This window comes from Xyrauchen texanus, chromosome 50, assembly GCF_025860055.1.
Source record: "Xyrauchen texanus isolate HMW12.3.18 chromosome 50, RBS_HiC_50CHRs, whole genome shotgun sequence".
Lineage (NCBI taxonomy): Eukaryota > Metazoa > Chordata > Actinopteri > Cypriniformes > Catostomidae > Xyrauchen > Xyrauchen texanus.
The window spans coordinates 9,426,602-9,445,744 of NC_068325.1; positions in this window are offsets into that span (position 1 = coordinate 9,426,602).

A 19,143-nucleotide genomic window follows, 5' to 3' on the forward strand; every position below is an offset into this window, starting at 1 on the left:
AATAGTTTTATATTTTCCGTAATTATTTATTCGATTACATCCTTCCTATTGCTTAATGGGATTGTTATCATTACAGTTGGGGTACTCAAGTCCAAATTTTAATAAGACAGAATCTATTTTTGATTGATTTACTGTATCTTCAACGCATTGACAAGCTGCTTAAAATACATTCTTTTCCAGCATATTTTCACTATTAACAACATTCAGCCATGCACAATAAAAAATGTGGTTTTGTTTAGAATTTCGTTATAGACAAAAAAAAAAAAAGAGTTTGTGTATGAAGCTAAACATCAAGCAACAAGTTAGTTGGTTATTATTATTAATTTCCTTGTTAAAGACGGTGAGTATACGGTCTTGTACTGTTGTCTTTTAGTCCGATTTGCAAATGCTTTTTTTCACCTCTGAGCTGGTTGGTTTGGTTCAGGGCTTAACACTCTTTAATGACGTACTTTTTCCCAATAATAAACAAGTGGACGGGCACTGTTGCGCTCTATGAAGACGACTGAAAAACAAATGAGAAAATGATAGCAATATATCACATTTTTGAATTACAATACACTAAACATAAAGAATAGCAATATTTTCATATCGCAACCCAGATATTGACATAATATCATCATATAGCCAGGTCTGTACTGATTCCCACCCATTTGCGTGACTGTGCGTTTTTGATAGTGTCATCTCTGTTCAATGTTTTGTAACCAGCATATGTTGGTGTTTGTTTGAAGAGTTGTTTTTGCTGTCCTCATTCATCAGCATGGTCTGACTAATCTGAACTCATTTAGCTTTAGAAAGTGTGATAAAAAAGAAAGATATCGCTTTCACACAGTTTGTGCTAAAGTACAGAAGCTTAATTCAGCTATTAAAACCAGGAAATCAGGTTTATTGCAGTTATAGTGTAAATTACACAATGGCCTTTTCCAGACTGTCTGTTGTACTCAGGTTTCTGACCTCAAACGGAAGCAAACAATTGAAAGGAAACAGGGAAGTTGTTTCTCACACTCACATTTCAACCCATTTTCTCCATTCTTTCTGCCTTTTCTCAATTTCCCTCTTTTTTCTGATAGCCTTCTTTTGAGTACAATAAACAACCACTTCAATTGTCTTATCCCTTACCTCAGCAACTACACAATCAGCGGGTTTGACAGATTTTGATATTGTCTCCCCTTGAAAACACAGAACGTTTTTCTCCTCTAGGGGAGAGTAAAATATATTCTCTAGAACACAACATTAGAGAACATGGCTTTAGTTACACAAAGTGTTGATCTGATATGAAGTATATGACCCTATAAATCTTTGGCTTCAAGGCAGGTATGTCCATTTCCTGTTTTAACCTATCCCACCTGGCCACTTCCTGACTGAGGGGCTTAGTAAACTCTCTTATGTCACAGCATCCATGAGAAGAGATTGTGATTGGTTCAACAATGTATTCTCTTTCATTTAAGTATAAACTTTGTCTCAGATGTTTCTCCTACAATCAGAGATATTCTCATTCCATACTTATTAATGGGAGGAATGGTAAAGCTAAAAAATGGCGATATGTAGAAATGGAAGTCCCGCTTTACAGTTAAAAGAGACAATCACCTTTTTGATAGAGACATCGCCTGTCATTTCAAGAATGCACATGCATGTTGGCTGGATCAGTCTGAAAAATAGCATCTTTTTAGAGTGATCTGAGCTAAAGAAGCACAATTTAGAAGCACAACTATTGTTGTCAAATTGTATTGCCGAGTTGAAATATGGAAAGTAATCCAATTAGAATACTCAAAAGTGAAATCTAAAATATTACATTACTGATTACAATTTCAGTCATGTGCAGTAATTTGCAATCCATACCAGATTACATTTCAAAAGTAATCTGCTCAACATTGAAAATATTCACTGAGTTCTTTATTAGGAACACTATGTTAATACTGAGTAGGTCCTCCCTTTGCCCTCAAAGCAGCCTCAATTCTTTTTGGCATGCATTCTACAAGATTTTGGAAAGTTTCTCTAGTGATTCCATGTTGACATGATTGCATCATGCAATGTCCTTAGATTTGTCATATGTGCTAGGAATAACAATTGCGATATTAGAGATCTCATTTGAAATGTTTCTTTCCTACGGGGGCACAGGTTTGTAAATATATATATATATATATATATATATATATATATATATATATATATATATTCTTTTAAATTGGTTCAAACATGGCGCATCCAATCAGCTTTTGGAGCAAAGACTGATAGAATGGCTATCAGTTGTGGTTCTACACCTCTGTTGTTTCAGGTCTGCATGTGGAGGATTAGTCCAGCTGTGACAGAGAAGGTTAATACTCTTGGGGGAGGGATGGAGGATTTGATCAAAGATGAGAGAGAATGTGTGTGTGTGTGTGTGTGTGTGTGTGGTGATAGGGGAACTACTGAGGCTCAATCAGAGCAACAATGAGGAGATGTAGAGACATGCAGGTCTGGAAACAAAAGGATGTATGGAGTGGAGGGGGAAGATGAGTTGAAGGAGAGTTAAACTGGCTGATTGCTATCAGTTAAACGCTCCAAACAGAGCCACTCTTCAGCAGCATTTACCCATCCGTCAATCCGTCCTTCTAACACACACACTTTTGTGTGTCTCCCATGGAACTCCCACTTTGTTTCTTTAAGACGCTGAGACAAAAGAAGGGAGGGAGAGAGAGCGAAAGAAAAGGAGAGAACGATAAAAGGAACTGATAAGAGGATGTGTTGCGGACACTAAGTGCTTTTTGATGAACTCTCTTCTTGCGCTCTTCAGTCACTTAAACAGCGGGGTGTCTGTGTTTGTGAGCATGAATGTGAAAGAAAGAGAAATTTAAGAATGAATTGAAGTCTGTCCATATTGGAGGGTCTTTATCATGAAATTAGCTATCTATCTATCTATCTATCTATCTATCTATCTATCTATCTATCTATCTATCTATCTATCTATCTATGTATCTGTCCATCCATCCATCCATCCGTCCGTCTGTCTGTCTGTCTGTCTGTCTGTCTGTCTGTCGTCGTTTTGTCGGTCGTCAGTCCATCGGTCCGTCCGTCTATCTATGCTAAAAAATATTTTTGCTGCTTGTTCAATTTACTTAATTAAAATGAACTAAAGCAACACAATTCTAGACAACCTTATTTCATTGCGTCCTATCCATTTACATTTGTAAAATGGAAGTTTACTTATTCTGTTGTACTTTGTCCAGCTGAGGTTTCTTGAGGCGGGCTGACTGCCCCCTGCTGACTCGGCTCATAAAAGCATGAAGTTACCTGTATTTCAAGTTTGTAATGCTTTGATATAAGGAAGATAACTTTTATTACAGAATTTATGGATGGGTCAAGAGGCATGATTAATTGCTTAAATTGTGAGTTATTTTTATAAAATGTATCACACTAAATTAACATGTTAAATCGTCAGCCTCCTGACATTTTGTACAGTCTATAGACAAAGTAAAGGGAGTCGAGGTGAAGGAGGGACTCCGGAAGGACCGTTGGAAGAATTTAAGTGAATATCTTTTTATATTCCTTTATCATTGTTATGGGTGGGTGCTTAACACCCACAAGCACCCCCGTAGAACCAGGTCTGGAGTGGTGGTACTGATTACCGGCTAACAGAAAACCTGCTGCTGTCTCCAAATTTCTGTCCCAGTGTCTCTGTTTGATAGTGCACTAGCCAATGCAGAAGTCGGATACATTGCTGGAACCCTGCAGGTAATCTACACTGTCATTTAATCCCACTGGTTACAATTGTTATTTTTGATGTATTTTGCACAGAGTTGTCAACAGTAAATGACAATGCAGACTTTTGCATGAGTGGTGCAAATAGTCACATGACCAGAGCTATTTAATTATGTCTGAGTAGGTTTTGTGTGGATGACTGAAAAATCTGGATGAAGCATATTTTGTCCACTCATGTTTATAAAAATATTGCGATTAATCGCAATTAACAACAAAATGTATGTGATTAATCAAGATTAAATATTTTAATCGTTTGACAGCCCTACTAATTACCTTACTTTTACATTACTTTCTAAATCACTTTTCACAGAAAAGTGGTGTTCTTTCACTCAATGAATTCAAAACAATATCTATATTTCCCCGTCTGTCTATCTATCTATGCTAAAAAAAATATTTTTGCTGCTTGTTCAATTTACTTAATTAAAATGAACTAAAGAAACACAATTTTAGAACATTTTGTCACAACTTGTATTGCGTATATACATATATGACAATATAATATTATATTGAAATAAAGTGTTTTTAATTGGCCTTAGAACTAATGTCTGGTGCCCTGAGAGGACTAAATGGATAATGGGTAAGTGGTGGATAAGGTCGGAGGTGTAGGGGGTTTAGAAGTGGGGTATTTTGGGGTAAGGGCAGCAGGGGTACTCAGGACCACTGGAGCAAAAGTAAGTATTTTTATCAGAGGAGTGAATTATAGGGATGGAAACGGTTGAGCCTCACAGAAAGGACAAAAGGAAGCTTATGAGCTGACAAGTTGAATCACTAAATCACCACTATGGTCACACACACACACACACACACTCATGTTGTGTTTCCATGTTTTATTGGGACTTTCCATAGATATAATGGTTTTTATACTGTACAAACTTTATATTCTATCCCCTAAACCTAACCCTACCCCTAAACCTAACCCTCACAGAAAACTTTCTGCATTTTTACATTTTCAAAAAACATAATTTAGTATGATTTATAAGCTGTTTTCCTCATGGGGACCGAAAAAATGTCCCCACAAGGTCAAAAATGTCGGGTTTTACTATCCTTATGGGGACATTTGGTCCCCACAAAGTGATAAATACACGCCACACACACACACACACACTCACACACACACACAAACACACACACACATGCCCTTTAAAATGGCTTTGGTTACACTTCAGCAAATTGTGTTTATCCTGTCCTATAAAACTAATAGTTCTGGTGATATATATACACATTTGACTGCACATACAGATTGAATTCTATATTAAGTTGCTTGGAAACAATATACAACATTCATGAAGGCTAATGAATAATTATAGTTGCCAAAAAGTTTGTGTACAGTGATTCTTTTAAACTAATAAATCTATTTATCTACAGAACATTGTTGTCTTTTATCATATGGCTGTTTTGCCACTGTTTTTACTCAAGGACATGTATTACAGTGATTTTACCATGATTAAGGGGGTAGGAACAACACAAAGTGGAATTAGGTTTATTTCACACAGCTGTAAAATGATTGACAGAATAGATGATTTTCAAAAACTATATCTTTAAGAGACATCCGGACATCCATTTAAGATCTCGGAGCAAATTTAGAACTGTTTTTTGTACACACACTTGCTCTTATTTTTCTCTCCATCATTTTATCCTCCTTTCTGTGCTGTGACCTGCACTAGGGCTAATTCTCCTGCTCTCTTCACGCTTGACTCTCTGGCTGGTTTAAGTGCTGGCTCAAGATGAAGGGGAGGGGAAGTGAACGAGTGGAATAAAGGCAGTAGTGAAGAATAAAAAGAAGCAGTTGGCGGATGCCATTCAGAGGACGTCTGGCTCTTCAGAATAACAACAGCTCAAAGCGAAAAGGGAGAGAGGAAATACACAGAGGAGGAATGAAAGAACAAGGGAGACACTTCGCAGAACAAGGAGGATATGTTTAGAAAACAAGGTGGAGGAATTTAGGAGACAGGGGAGAGAATGAAGAACAGGGGAGGTGTAAAAACAACACAAGCGAGAAGGGGAAACCCGAGGCGTTTAGTGATTTAGAGACCACTGGACCATAACAAGACAGAGGAGTGGAGAAAGAATGAAAGAGAGAGAAAGGGAGGGAGAGAATAAGAGAAGGGGAAACCCAGTCAATCCAACTTCACATGTGTTTACACTGCACACAAATACAAAATTCACAAATCACTTTTGGACTGACTGTCTACACTATACTGTAATTTTGCAAGTGATGAAATCAGGTCCATTTGATCAGACAGTGTAGTCAGTATCTGGTACGTCTACACTGGTTGCCACAGTCATGACTTAAGCATCAGCTCAATGTCAAGAGACTTTTTTCTGAGTATCTATCACTGTGGAAAAAACCCTCTGCTGATATTATGACATCTTGCCCTGAACTCATCGAAAGCAATACCATGATGTTACACATTCATGCATATGCTATGTCCAAAACTGTTTGTTCACTCAATCACTATTTACTAAAAAGTGAATGCCACATCGTTGACTATATGGGGAAAGAGTATGCGAAAATGGGTAAATTCTGACACAGCAATAGACTATACTATTGTGCGCATAATGATGGGAAAAATAAAATTCTTGACTTTTCTGACTGTTACAATTGAAACAAATAACATAATTAAAGGAGTATTCTGGGTTCAATACAAATTAAGCTCATTCGCAATCAGCATTAGTAGCATAATGTTGATTACCACAAAAAAAGAAAGAAATAATTAAATATAGACACATCCTTTGGTTATTTAAAAAAACAAAGTGGTTGCAATATGTAACTTCCATTTGAAGTGAATGGGGCCAGTCCATTCCAAACATTAAAATACACATAGTTTCAAAAGTATAGCCACAAGATGTAAACATTATACACGTTAACATGATGTTTCAAGCTTGATACATTTTTAGCTTGAAACGAAGTTGCAAGATTGGATGTAACTTTACAAAGAAAAGGTTAGTAAGCGATTGTAACACATTAATATCATGTTTACTGGCATAATGTTTACGTCTAGAGGCTACACTTTTGAAACAATGTGTATTTTAATGTTTATGGACTGGCCCCATTCACTTCCATTGGAAGTGCCTCACTTCTCCCCAACTCCCAATGCGCTCTAAGTCCTCGTGGTGACATAGCGACTCGCCTCAATCTGGGCGGCGGAGGACGACTCTCAGTTGCCTCCACTTCTGAGACCTTCAACCCATGCGTCTTATCACGTGGCGCGTGTGGAGGCTTCACGCCATCCACCACGGCATCCACGCACAACTCACCTCGCGCCATACTAAGAGCTCATAATATCGACCACAAGGAGGTTACCCCATGTGATTCTAACCTCCCTAGCAATCGGCCAAGTTGGTTGCTTAGGAGACCTGGCTGGAGTCATTCAGCATGCCCTAGGATTCAAACTCGTGAATTCAAGGGGTGGTAGTCAGTATCTTTACCACTGAGCCTGATTTTTAGTTTTTTTTATATAAATGAGGGATGCGTTGAAACTATTTATTGTGGTCAACAATATTTTGCCACAAATGCGGTCGATTGAGCTTAACTTGTATTGAACCCGGAATATTCAATTAATGTATCCTCCATACCTAGCACTAACACAGCAAGACAGGGATTTGCATTGTGCAAATTGCGTTCAGCACATATTTTCTGGGCACATTTGCGCCATTAACTGATTTGCATAATTCCTTTAGTGAATCACATGCTGAAACAATGAAAACCATGCACACAAATAAACAACACTATCAACAGGTGCAAACCATTCTTAGTGAATTCCCTCGTTAGTTACTTCTCAAAGCAACATCCTTACATCTACACTACCAGGGTATTGTCAGTCAGTCTGCACCTTCAGAAGGAGCCTCACCTAGTAAACAAAGGGCTTTGGGCTGGGATTGAGGCTTTAAACTGTTTCCCTCAGTCAGATGATTGAGGAGCTGTAGGGTTTACATTCACCCTTGTCTTACATACATCACACAGAAAGAATAGAGCTCAAGACACCCAGCCCAAACTGATAAAGAAAGCGAGATGGAGGGAGCCGAGGAGAGAGGGGAGGCACCGGAGGAGAGGATGAGTTAAAGGGACATAAAGAAAGATTTAGCTGCCGTTTATTCAGGGCCCTCCACGTAGGGGCTCTCTCTCCGTGACATGTGACCTTTGACCCCTGACTGGGGCTTTGTTAAGCAGTCAGGTGCCAACTTGCCCAGAGGCAAGATGGGATTCCATCACCCCCCCATGTCTCTCACACACACATTCACTCCAAACTCTCGGCAGAAAAACAAATAAGATTTAGCATCATTCCACAGTTGATGAAAGAGTTGTATATGGTCTTCAGGCACCATCCGCTGAGTGACTCAACAGCTCAGACCTAAATGCCTCTTAGGATTCTCACTGGAAAACCAACTCAAATACTTTTGTACCACAAGTGCAGCTTTGAAGAGTCTTGAACACATGTCTGCACTCCTTACCGACATAAGAGATGCATACTTGTATTTGGCTTTGCAAGAATCTTGTGTAGTTTGCATTGTGACACTGGGCTTTTGAGATTCTTAGATTTTCTGTAAATGGTCAGAGGAATGGCAACTCTTGTACAGTAACTGCATTTAAAGATTTCTATGTCCGCTTGCCTTGTCTGTGCTGCAACTTTGTAAACCTGGACCGCAGTAATACCAGGAAGGGACTTGACGTAACTCTCCGGCAGTGGCGATTGCTGTAAGACTACCCGGGAAGCATGGCTTCCCTTAAAGTTTCTGACGAGTGTAATATATGTATAAATAATCTACATAAACTACATATTACTCTTTGTGCATAATTTACAGAATAAAAGTGTAAAATATCACACATTACTATCACACTTTTTTACGAATCTGCTTTTTTCTACAGGAATAGGTCGATAGATGTCAGTGTACGCATGGCTCATAGAGTCTTGCTTTAGTGGGAGTATATGGTAGATAACTGTACCATTAGATTTCAGACTCTACACACGTCATTTTTGGGTTCAGCCTGGAAGCCGTGATTCTTAAAGTGTCTATGGGAGCTTCGTGAGTGCTGTTTGCATTGGATCTGCATCTGATTGCTTAATGGACATTGGGCTATCAATAAATGTATTTTTGTCCCATCTGGAAGATGGATATATGATGACTGGTAGACTTTTGAAAAGCACCAGCCGCCACTGCCATCTGTAAAAGCACTTTTTACATGGAGCAAACTCCGAAAAGTTAAATACCGAAGTTGGTAATGTATAGTGCTAAATTAATGACAAAAAGATTTGAATTTTAATTGTGTAAATTTGAATTCTAGACAAGTGGCATTTAATAAAATGTAATTGTTTTTGTGCTGTATTACATGGATTTGTATTTTTAAACAGCACATTTTGTGTTCTGAACTTTTTAAAGGTGAAATTAGCTGTACATATTCAGATTATAAAATTACAGCTGAAGAAGAAATTCAGTATTAAAATTCTATATAGAATTCAATATTCTAAAATTCTAATTTTACAGAAAGTAGGCTGAAAGGTCAAGCTTCCGGGTTCCAAAAGTAGAGGGTTTCAGAAAAGACGAACGGAGCATTTCGTCCAATCACAGATCTACTACAGGTTTCGTTTTCACACCTACTTCGTTTGAGCACTCCAAGCGCTCTCAGAGCGGTATAACGTGTATATGCGAACAACCAAAGTGGTCTCAGACCGCCCAAAAAGGACCCAAAAGTAAACCTGAGTACAGTTCGTTTGTGGGTCCTTTTGTGTTCGATTGATTTGTGCGATGTGAAGGCGAAGCGGTACCAGTCTGCTAAGTATTTAATGACATAAGTACCTTGTGGCTTGCCATACATACCTGCATTACTTCATATTCCAGTCACAATTTAGTGTCCACATATGTGAATTGTAAGCGAATATAGATAAACCATGATTACCATGACGTGTGTTTGCGTCTCATTTTCTGTTCTTGAGTGGTGGTGGTTTAGTGGTCTAAAGCACTAAACTGTTAATCAGAAGGTCTCTGGTTCGATCCCTACAGCCACCACCATTGTGTCCTTTAGCAAGGCACTTAACTCCAGGTTGCTCTGGGGGGATTGTCCCTGTAATAAGGGCTCTGTAAGTCGCTTTGGATAAAAGCATCTGCCATATGCATAAATTTAAATATAAATAAATATTTGAGAACCTAAAATTAACGGACCAGCCGCATTCAGAACAGTGCATTAAGATGAACCGCTTTGAAGTGCTCTGATGGGCGTTCCATCTACAGATGTTCCTGCCAAACTCCCATGAAAATGCGATGATTTTTATAGTTTTACTTTAGTTTTATTTGCGCGATGACAAATGTTTTTGGCTCATACACACAATGTAAATGACAGGCAGGAGAAGATGCTTCCTCCATTATTCTCGAGATGATAAAGAAACATATTTTCAAATGCACATAGAATTTCTAATTTTTTGCCTCATGCGAAATTAGGGCCTGTTGGTTTTATTGGAGAGCCTTAGCATAACATGAGATTGAAGAATTAAGGACAGAAATACAGTATACATTATTAACACTGCATAATGTAATATAATAATAGGTGGTGTTGTCTGGGTTTCATAAATGATATAACATATAAAATATGACTTTTTTTGTAATTCTATCACTGTGCAGTAATTTTTTATGAAAAATGAAATACATTTTAAAGCCTTAAAAGTAATCATCTATTATATGATTTCAAGTTAAATATCAATAAATTACTACTTAAGGTGTAGTCCTATCTGTAATTAGCATACGTACACCTTAAGAAGTATGACAATTTGAATGACAATTGCTTCTTGTTGCTTCTCTCACACATTTCATAATCATGACAGCATGATGCATTGGGATCTGAGTTCTAAAGGAGCTGTGGTGTGAACACCAAAGTGGTCTGAGACCAAAAAGAAACTGGGTCCTCTTTTAAGTCCACTCACATTGTGAACACCAAAAGCACTCATTTGCAGCTGGTTCCCTTTCTGGTTCACATTAACTGAACTGGGTTTAGTTAACTTAAACCTACTATATGTGAAACCACCATTAGACATAGTTTTTTGGGCTGTGTGATGTCGTTTTCCACCCCACATGGTCCAAATCACTCCAAACCGGTGCCGTTTGTTTGTGCTCAATTTTTGTTCGGTTAAAAGAAGCGCTGTAATTTTATTCCCTTCTTTATAGCAGGAAAAGGTTTTGCGAACAGAGACATACAAGGGGTGTAGATTCCAGGGGGGATGGGGGGAGGTATCCCAAATCGTCCAAATCGCTCCAAACAATTTTTTGCTCGATTTGTGCTGGTTTTTGCCATTAAAAGAAACATTGTATCTATCTCCCCATATTAGAAATAACAGCTTGTATTCAGAAGCAGTGACATCACTCTCCACCAAACATCATGTGGAAAGTGACATCACACAGCCAAGAAACCTATGTCTAATATCTAAACATCTAAACAATACCAAACCAGCACATTTTCCGCACGTATAAGCACAAATGAATGGTATAGTTTTCGTAATGATTTATTGGGGTGCCAACTACACAGAGGTTAGAAACCTGTAGTAGCTCTGTGATTGGCCAAAATGCTCCATTCGACTTTTCCGAAACCCTTTACTTTTCCCTGTGGAACCTGGAAGCTTGAAATTTGGCCTAATTTCTGTAAGATCTGAGTTTCTGCATTTTTAATTTTAGAATATTGAGTTCTATATTGGATTTGGAAATTGTTCTTCAGCTGTAATTTTATGATCTAAATATTTACAGCTAATTACACCTTTAAAAAATTCAGAACACAAAATCTGCTGTTAATACAAATCCATAAAATACGGCACAAAAACAATTACATTTTGTTAAATGCTGTGCCATGAACTCAAATTTATGAATATCTGGCTCCATAGTAATGCATTTTTTTTAAAGTATTTATTAATAAATATTTTTTTCAAATACTTCCTATGACCCTGAAATGACAGCAATATCACCATATTCAAAGAGTTGAGCATTGAGCTGTATATGTAAGATTAAGACAGTTTTATCTTTGTTTTCATTTGAGCAAAGCTACAATAATTTGGCCTTTATTCTATGCTACCGTCACCTCGGGGTCTCTCAGATTTGAGACTGAGAAGGATCCTCAAGCTTAGAATGCAAGATCAAACAGTGGGGAAACACAGAGAAAAGTGTCTTTCAACTTTGCACAACAGCCAAGGTTAGGGCAAGAACATCAGAGGAGCAAAGCAATAAAGAGATGGAAAGCCTGCGGGTCAGAGAGAGAGAGAGAGAGAGAGAGAGAGAGAGAGAGATAGGGAAAGAGAGAGACCCAAATTGGTAGTTTATTGATAGAATAGAAGGCTATACAAGCATATCTCACCCTTATCCCCACATAAAAACACATTATGCACTATATTATATATATACTGTACAAAAACATAACTTGATTTATAGCGGTTAGGTATAGGTCAAAGCTGCTTGGGGAAAGCCCTGTTTGTCTGTGCGTGCTGGGGCAGGATTCCGAACTGGGATTTTGAGTTTGACAAGCCCACCTCTGTCACTTTTTTCTTCTCTCGTTTTTTACTTTCATCAAAGACAGAATGCCTCACTGGCAAGCGGGTAACTGTTTTAATGCGATCATGATGTTCTCAGATTTGAGATGCATTTCACATCAAAGGGGAAAAGAGGGTTAGGAAAATTATATAGAGAAAAAAAAATGAATAAGGGAAGGATAGAGGGGCAGGGGAGAGAAAGGTGAATGGGTTTTGTACTCTTTAGATTGTACTACACTGGAGGGAGGTAGAGTTTAGGTGCGTTCACACCGGCAGTGATGAATGGGGTTACACCAACTAGTTGTACCACTAGTTGATGTATTCAGTCTGTGTTGAGTAGTTGTGTATCACATGACTTCATCTAATGTTGAGCTGAACTCTGCCCAACTTTGTCACATTGCCAATGATCGCTGTCAGTCATGTTGGCTCAAATCAATAACTCGCAGTGAAATATATATATATATATATATATATATATATATATATATATCTATATATATATATATATATATATATATATATATTTATTATTATTATTATTATTGTAATGTCATACATATCTATAGACCAAGGAGAGGAAGTTGTCATGGCCAAACTCTTAAACATTTAGTATTCCGAAAAGCCCAGGGAGTCCTCTTAAAATACCAAAAGATTCACTACTATGGCATCTATGGGCTAAAGAGTAACTTAAAACACAAAAGTCCTGTTCAAAAATGTATTGCTGTGTTCCACTTAGATAATGACATTTAAAACCTGATGTATCAGATATGTTTATTTTTTTGTCTATTTTTCTATTTCAAATGTCAGGCTATATTATGTTAAATCCATGGCGCTCATGGCATGCTGAAACAACATTCGAAACTTCCTGTGTGAACAGCCCCTTAGAGATCTAGGCAGATGCAGTGTTAGATGCAGTGACACAGCAGCGCTCACTCTTATGCATGCTGGCGTGCCAGCAGTAATCTCTCACCAGATGTGTGCCTGTAAGCCAAAGCTACCCTGTCAACATCCCTGCTCTTCCTCCTCTCACTCTCAACCTCAGTGTCCTCTCCCTGCAGCTGTCTTCTTCCTCTGCCTCCATTTTCAACCTCTTCATCCCCCACCTTGCCTGACTTCATTCACATTCTTTACTATGATACTGTATAATGCTTCTCCTCTTGTACATGACAGAATATATTCTTAAATCCTTCCAATGGGACTTGCGAGCAATTGCAAAAAACAATTGCAATTATGCAAATATTACAATGACAGCCTGATCTCATGAAAATATACATGGCAGTGGTGAAAATTTAGCAAAATTATATTATGTGGTTCATTACATGTATAGCGGCCATTTCAAGGTGAAATATCCACTGTGTGGCGCTAAAAGTGAGTGAAATGTTCTCCCAAAAAGTTTAGGTTTTTAAGGTTAATACTTTATCGAGTTTAAATCAACAAAGCCTACCTCCCTACCTTAAAACTTAAACCGAAACATAATCAATAATGTCATAAAAAGCTCATGTGAGATATAAAAAAAAAATCGTCATTTTGTGGTGCTTCTATGACACTTTCGACTTTTGTGTCGATTTGCCTTTCTACTCATTATTTGTGTGAAAGCAAAAAAAGAATGTTGTTGTAGCATGTTTATTTCAGCAAGAAACTGCCATGAAACGAGCCACCTAAAATTTAGTTTGCAAACATTTAGGTATAGTAACGTGACCAGGGGCCGTATTCACAAAGATTTTTATCTTTTTCATGATTGCCAGACAGGGAACCACTATTTGTTGACAAATTCATTATAGGTAGACAGCAGAATGTATAGCCTATGTATAATATAATATAATTTAATGTAATATTAAATTAGAGATTCGATTACGATTCAAGTGATAATTTTAATATAATATTATAATCCATTGATTTTTGTGGATTGACAACAGCATTAATGCTTTGGATTGTTTGCGATTATTTCTTAGAGATTTAGGAGTCCAATGAGTCAACTTCTAAGTTGCTGTGGGTTTAGGAGCTACTTTTAGCAATAAAATGCTCCATTAATTACTCTTGATGAAAAATTAGGAGTGGCACGCCAAAAAAAGTGAGTTGCTCCTAAGTTTCCGAGTTAGGGGTTACTTTTAGCCTTACGTTTTTTTGTGAAAACGGGCCCAGGTGTGGTAGGTTATATTGTGAATGGCGGAAAAAAAAACGTACATTTCTTAAAAAGCATAACGTTTACAAATATAAGATTTAGCCCACTAAGCAGAGATGGGGACCCGGACTCGAGTCACACTCAAGTCGTATTTAAATAGACTTCAGACTCTACTCCAGGCTCAACCTAAAATGACTTCAGACTTGACTCAACTCGACACAAATGACTCATGAATATTTCAAAAATGACTTGAGTTGGGGGGCCTGGGAAGCTCAGCAAGTAAAGGCGCTGACCTCCACACCAGGAGTCACAAGTTCAAATCCTGGGCGTGCAGAGTGACTCCAGTCAGGGATCCTAAGCAGCCAATTCTGAATTTCTAATTCTAACAAATTTGAATTTCTAATAAAAAAAAAAAAAAGTGTCCTCTTTTTGGACAACCAGAATATGGTCATCCTAATTTATCTGGACAGTGAATCATCAAAAGAAATAATTTTAGTGGAGTCAAACATCAGTTGAAGAGGTCAAAAAGAGATTAAAAAAAGCCACACACTTTATGTAGTATTAAATCCTAAACAGAGTGTACTAACCCTATGGAATTTACTTGTTAACAAACAAGTTATGTGTAATTCATTCTGGAGGGCTAACAAACATGTAGAATGTAGTTCTGCCCACATTAATTATATTAAATGTACAGCATATGCCATGAAAAATATCAATCTAGAAAGATATGAAAAAAATATTGTGATATATTGTCGCCCAGCCCTACCTAATGATATCACATTACATTGCATTGCTTATGTGCACATTCAAAGCCTTGTTGAACTGGCCATGAGAAAAACTGCAGCACTGTTATTACAAAAAACCTTTTACAGGATAAATTAAATAAATCATAAAATAAAATGAAATAAATCAAATTCATTTTTACCAGTTCAGGCAGAATCCTATTAGTATCCCAGATGTTTCATACATTTATAACTTTAAGTAAAGTATTTAAAAAAAATTATATATAGAATCGGACTACAGTGTAAAAGACTTCAGACTTGACTCGGACTACAGTGTAAAAGACTCCAGACTTGACTCAGACTACAGTGTTAAATACTCCAGACTTGACTCGGACTACAGTGTAAAAGACTCCAGACTTGACAGGGACTACAGTGTTAAAGACTCCAGACTTGACTCAGACTACAGTGTTAAAGACTCCAGACTTGACAGGGACTACAGTGTTAAAGACTCCAGACTTGACTCAGACTACAGTGTTAAAGACTCCAGACTTGACTCGGACTACAGTGTAAAAGACTCCAGACTTGACTCGGACTACAGTGTAAAAGACTCCAGACTTGACAGGGACTACAGTGTTAAAGACTCCAGACTTGACTCAGACTACAGTGTTAAAGACTCCAGACTTGACTCGGACTACAGTGTAAAAGACTCCAGACTTGACTCGGACTACAGTGTAAAAGACTCCAGACTTGACAGGGACTACAGTGTTAAAGACTCCAGACTTGACTCGGACTACAGTGTAAAAGACTCCAGACTTGACAGGGACTACAGTGTTAAAGACTCCAGACTTGACTCGGACTACAGTGTAAAAGACTCCAGACTTGACAGGGACTACAGTGTTAAAGACTCCAGACTTGACTCGGACTACAGTGTAAAAGACTCCAGACTTGACTCGGACTACAGTGTAAAAGACTCCAGACTTGACAGGGACTACAGTGTTAAAGACTCCAGACTTGACTCAGAACTTCAGATTAAAGAACATCTCTGCCACTAAGACTAAAATAATCTTCAAAACAATGTTTGAATGGGTTTGTACATTAAGCAATTCGGGCTGAATTATTTGCAGACAATTGTGGAGACAAAAAAAAAGATGATGAAAAAACCAAAATGAGGAATTTCAACACAATGCTGCCTTGCAAGCACTGTAAAGATAAGGACCTGCACTCAATACCCTCAATGACCTGTGCTGTGTTTTGATTAGTTCAGCCTTCAGGAGTCTTTGAGATGACAAATTTCTAATTCATTGCCTTAGGGCACTGAGGAGCTTCTTGTAGATGAACAAGCTTAAAGCATGCCCCAGGTGTCTAAATCCCTCTTTTGGCAGAGCACATAGCCAAAATGTATTCAAGCTACATGGATAATGAAACAGTGGAATGTTTTAGATGGTGACTATGGGGTTGCACTTGGCCTTTGAGCTCAGGGACAGATTCATTTTCCTGGGGCTCCTAGCACAGTGAGAGGCCTGGTGGTCCTGAATCAAGCTTACTATGTTGAAACACATATGTATTAGCACAGTGAGAGACATATTGACTTATAGCTGGAAGTCACTGACCTCAGCACCTGAGACACTAAACAGACTTGAGAACTGAGAAGGTGTTAAGCCAAGGTGCCAACATTGTCGAGTTTAAAATCACCAAAGGCTTAACCAGGGTCTATAGCCTGGGTTGTAGGAATACAGTAAGATAGTTGTGGAGATGCCTCCAGGACAAGATGGCTTAACCTGTGATCTAAGCAGGGTGGGCCAGACGTGCTTTGTTGGTCCTGGTGTTGAAAATACCTTTCCTGAACTGGGCCCAATGTATCATTAGATAACAGCACTTATCTTGGGCAGCAATTGCTATCAGTGGCTCGGATTAACCTCACAGAGCTCAAAGGCCAGAGGTAAGCACAATATTACTACACATACTGTACTTATGCAATGTTTCCTACTATTCAGTTTTTGTAGCAGGAGATGACCTTGGTCATAAGTACAGACTAAACAAAATAATATTATTTTTGGTAATATAATTTAATTTATTTGAATGAGAAACAGAAATGACACACTTCCAGACTGATTACACAGTGAATTCAGCTGCAGTAGGTCAAAGGTTTTGCTGCTGAAATGTGTTTGTGCTAATTGAAATTCGATCACTGCCCCCAGTGGCCAAAGATGGAAGTGTTGTTGAAATTATGGGTAAGTATGAAATGTTGACAGACTTGTGCCAAAAGCAAGTTGCAATTTTAGTTGTAAATTATGGCAATTCGTCTGAATGTGATTGATTTCAAGGTGAATATGAACTTTCAGAAACATCATTTTGTACACTTAACCTATAACCACACATTGTCATATAAACATCTATGAGAGTAAATGAGATATTAATTAATTAACAGCTTTGATGTATTCAGCACTTAATTCTATGGATTGTTTCGAACCGATAACTTGCTTTTTGACAGATTTATTGAAAGACCTGGCTTATAAAACTAATTTGTTCCTGAAGTCCAATACAGTAGCCTCAAAAATATGAGAATTGTTTTTCGACCCACACAACAAGATCTGAAGATGGCTCTTGTGTGTGTCGAAAGGTTAACCACATGGTTACTTATTAAAAAAAAAAATTTGGAGCAGAAAAGTAAGAGGGTGAATCATTTTATCTCATCACAAACTAACTCGGGTAAAACCGAATTTCTTTTGCTGTGGGGCTCTTCATAGCAGTGAAGGAAACCCTGCACTAATCCATGAAATCCCAGTTCTACAGCCTCGCACTGCTACACTCGAATGACACACAGATTCAAGCGTTCACACGTACTCTCATTCACATAAAATCCCATACTGCTTTCATAAACACACCTCCACCACCACCTGCACTCCCTAATCTTCTGATATGTTTCTGTCATCAGTGCATGATTGTACCCAAGAGATCACAGCCATTTATTTTCTGTTTTCTATTGTAAGGTATGATGTCATGGGTTCAGGTATTCTTAATAGATCAGAGGGGCGGTTGTGGAAATACAGCCAGCTCAGGTTTTCCATGCAAGGGCCCGTCAAGCGGGAGTCCTCTGCTCCCTCCGAGTATGTGGGTGGTCTGGTCTGGGTCTCTTCAGGATATTGTATGGTTTCAGACCCACCCTCTCCTCCGATGTTAAGTGGCGAGGAGGGAACATGATTAAGTCCAGTTTTATCATGTAACGCTAAAGCTGCCTTGTTGGAAAAATGTTTGGCAAAACCACAAAAGGCTCTGGTAGAAAAAAAGAAAGAAAACACACATCCTATTTTCCTATTTTGAAGCTTTGAACAATCAGCAGCGGGAGAGAAAACTGGTGTCTCAGCGGGGACTCGCAAGAATTCTCATGACTCTGATAAAGAAACGAAGACCAAGAGAGAGAAAGAGAAAACAAGAGAAACAGAACAAAAGGCCATGGTGGAACGCAGCAGAGAATGAGAGATGACGAGAAGGTCGAGGTGAAGCTTTTCGCATGGCCAAGATCACATGCTATCATCTCTAAATCTCATCTATCATATTTCAAAGGGAATCGTCTCCCACTGTCCATCCAATCCAGCTGTTCTTGGGTCAGTTATAGTTGGAGCTTAACCATCCACATCCATATATAAAAACACACACACAACTAACAGGGTTACAGGTGCATGCAGACACATGCTTTTGAGGTCCAGAGGCCACGAAATATTCTAGTCATATTCTTCAATGTTGGTTATGTTGCTTTGCACACCCTCTTTTGCAGATGAGTTAATGAGAAGGTCTGTATTATATCACTCTTCTGCTAAGATGGCCCCGAGGTAGGGCTGGTACGGGTGTCTCCACTATCTCCCACTCTATGTTTAAGGCAGATGTTTATTGCGGCCCAATGACCTGAGGCCAGTGTGTTATAGCTCACACACAGACCCTCCTCAACATTGCTCTGCTTGCGTACTTACCTAGCCTCCGCCTGGTAATCCAACACACCTGTGCAATGCCGTAAGATCCTATGATCCCTGCAAGGCGCCAAGGTCAAGCCGGGTGTGGTATTTAT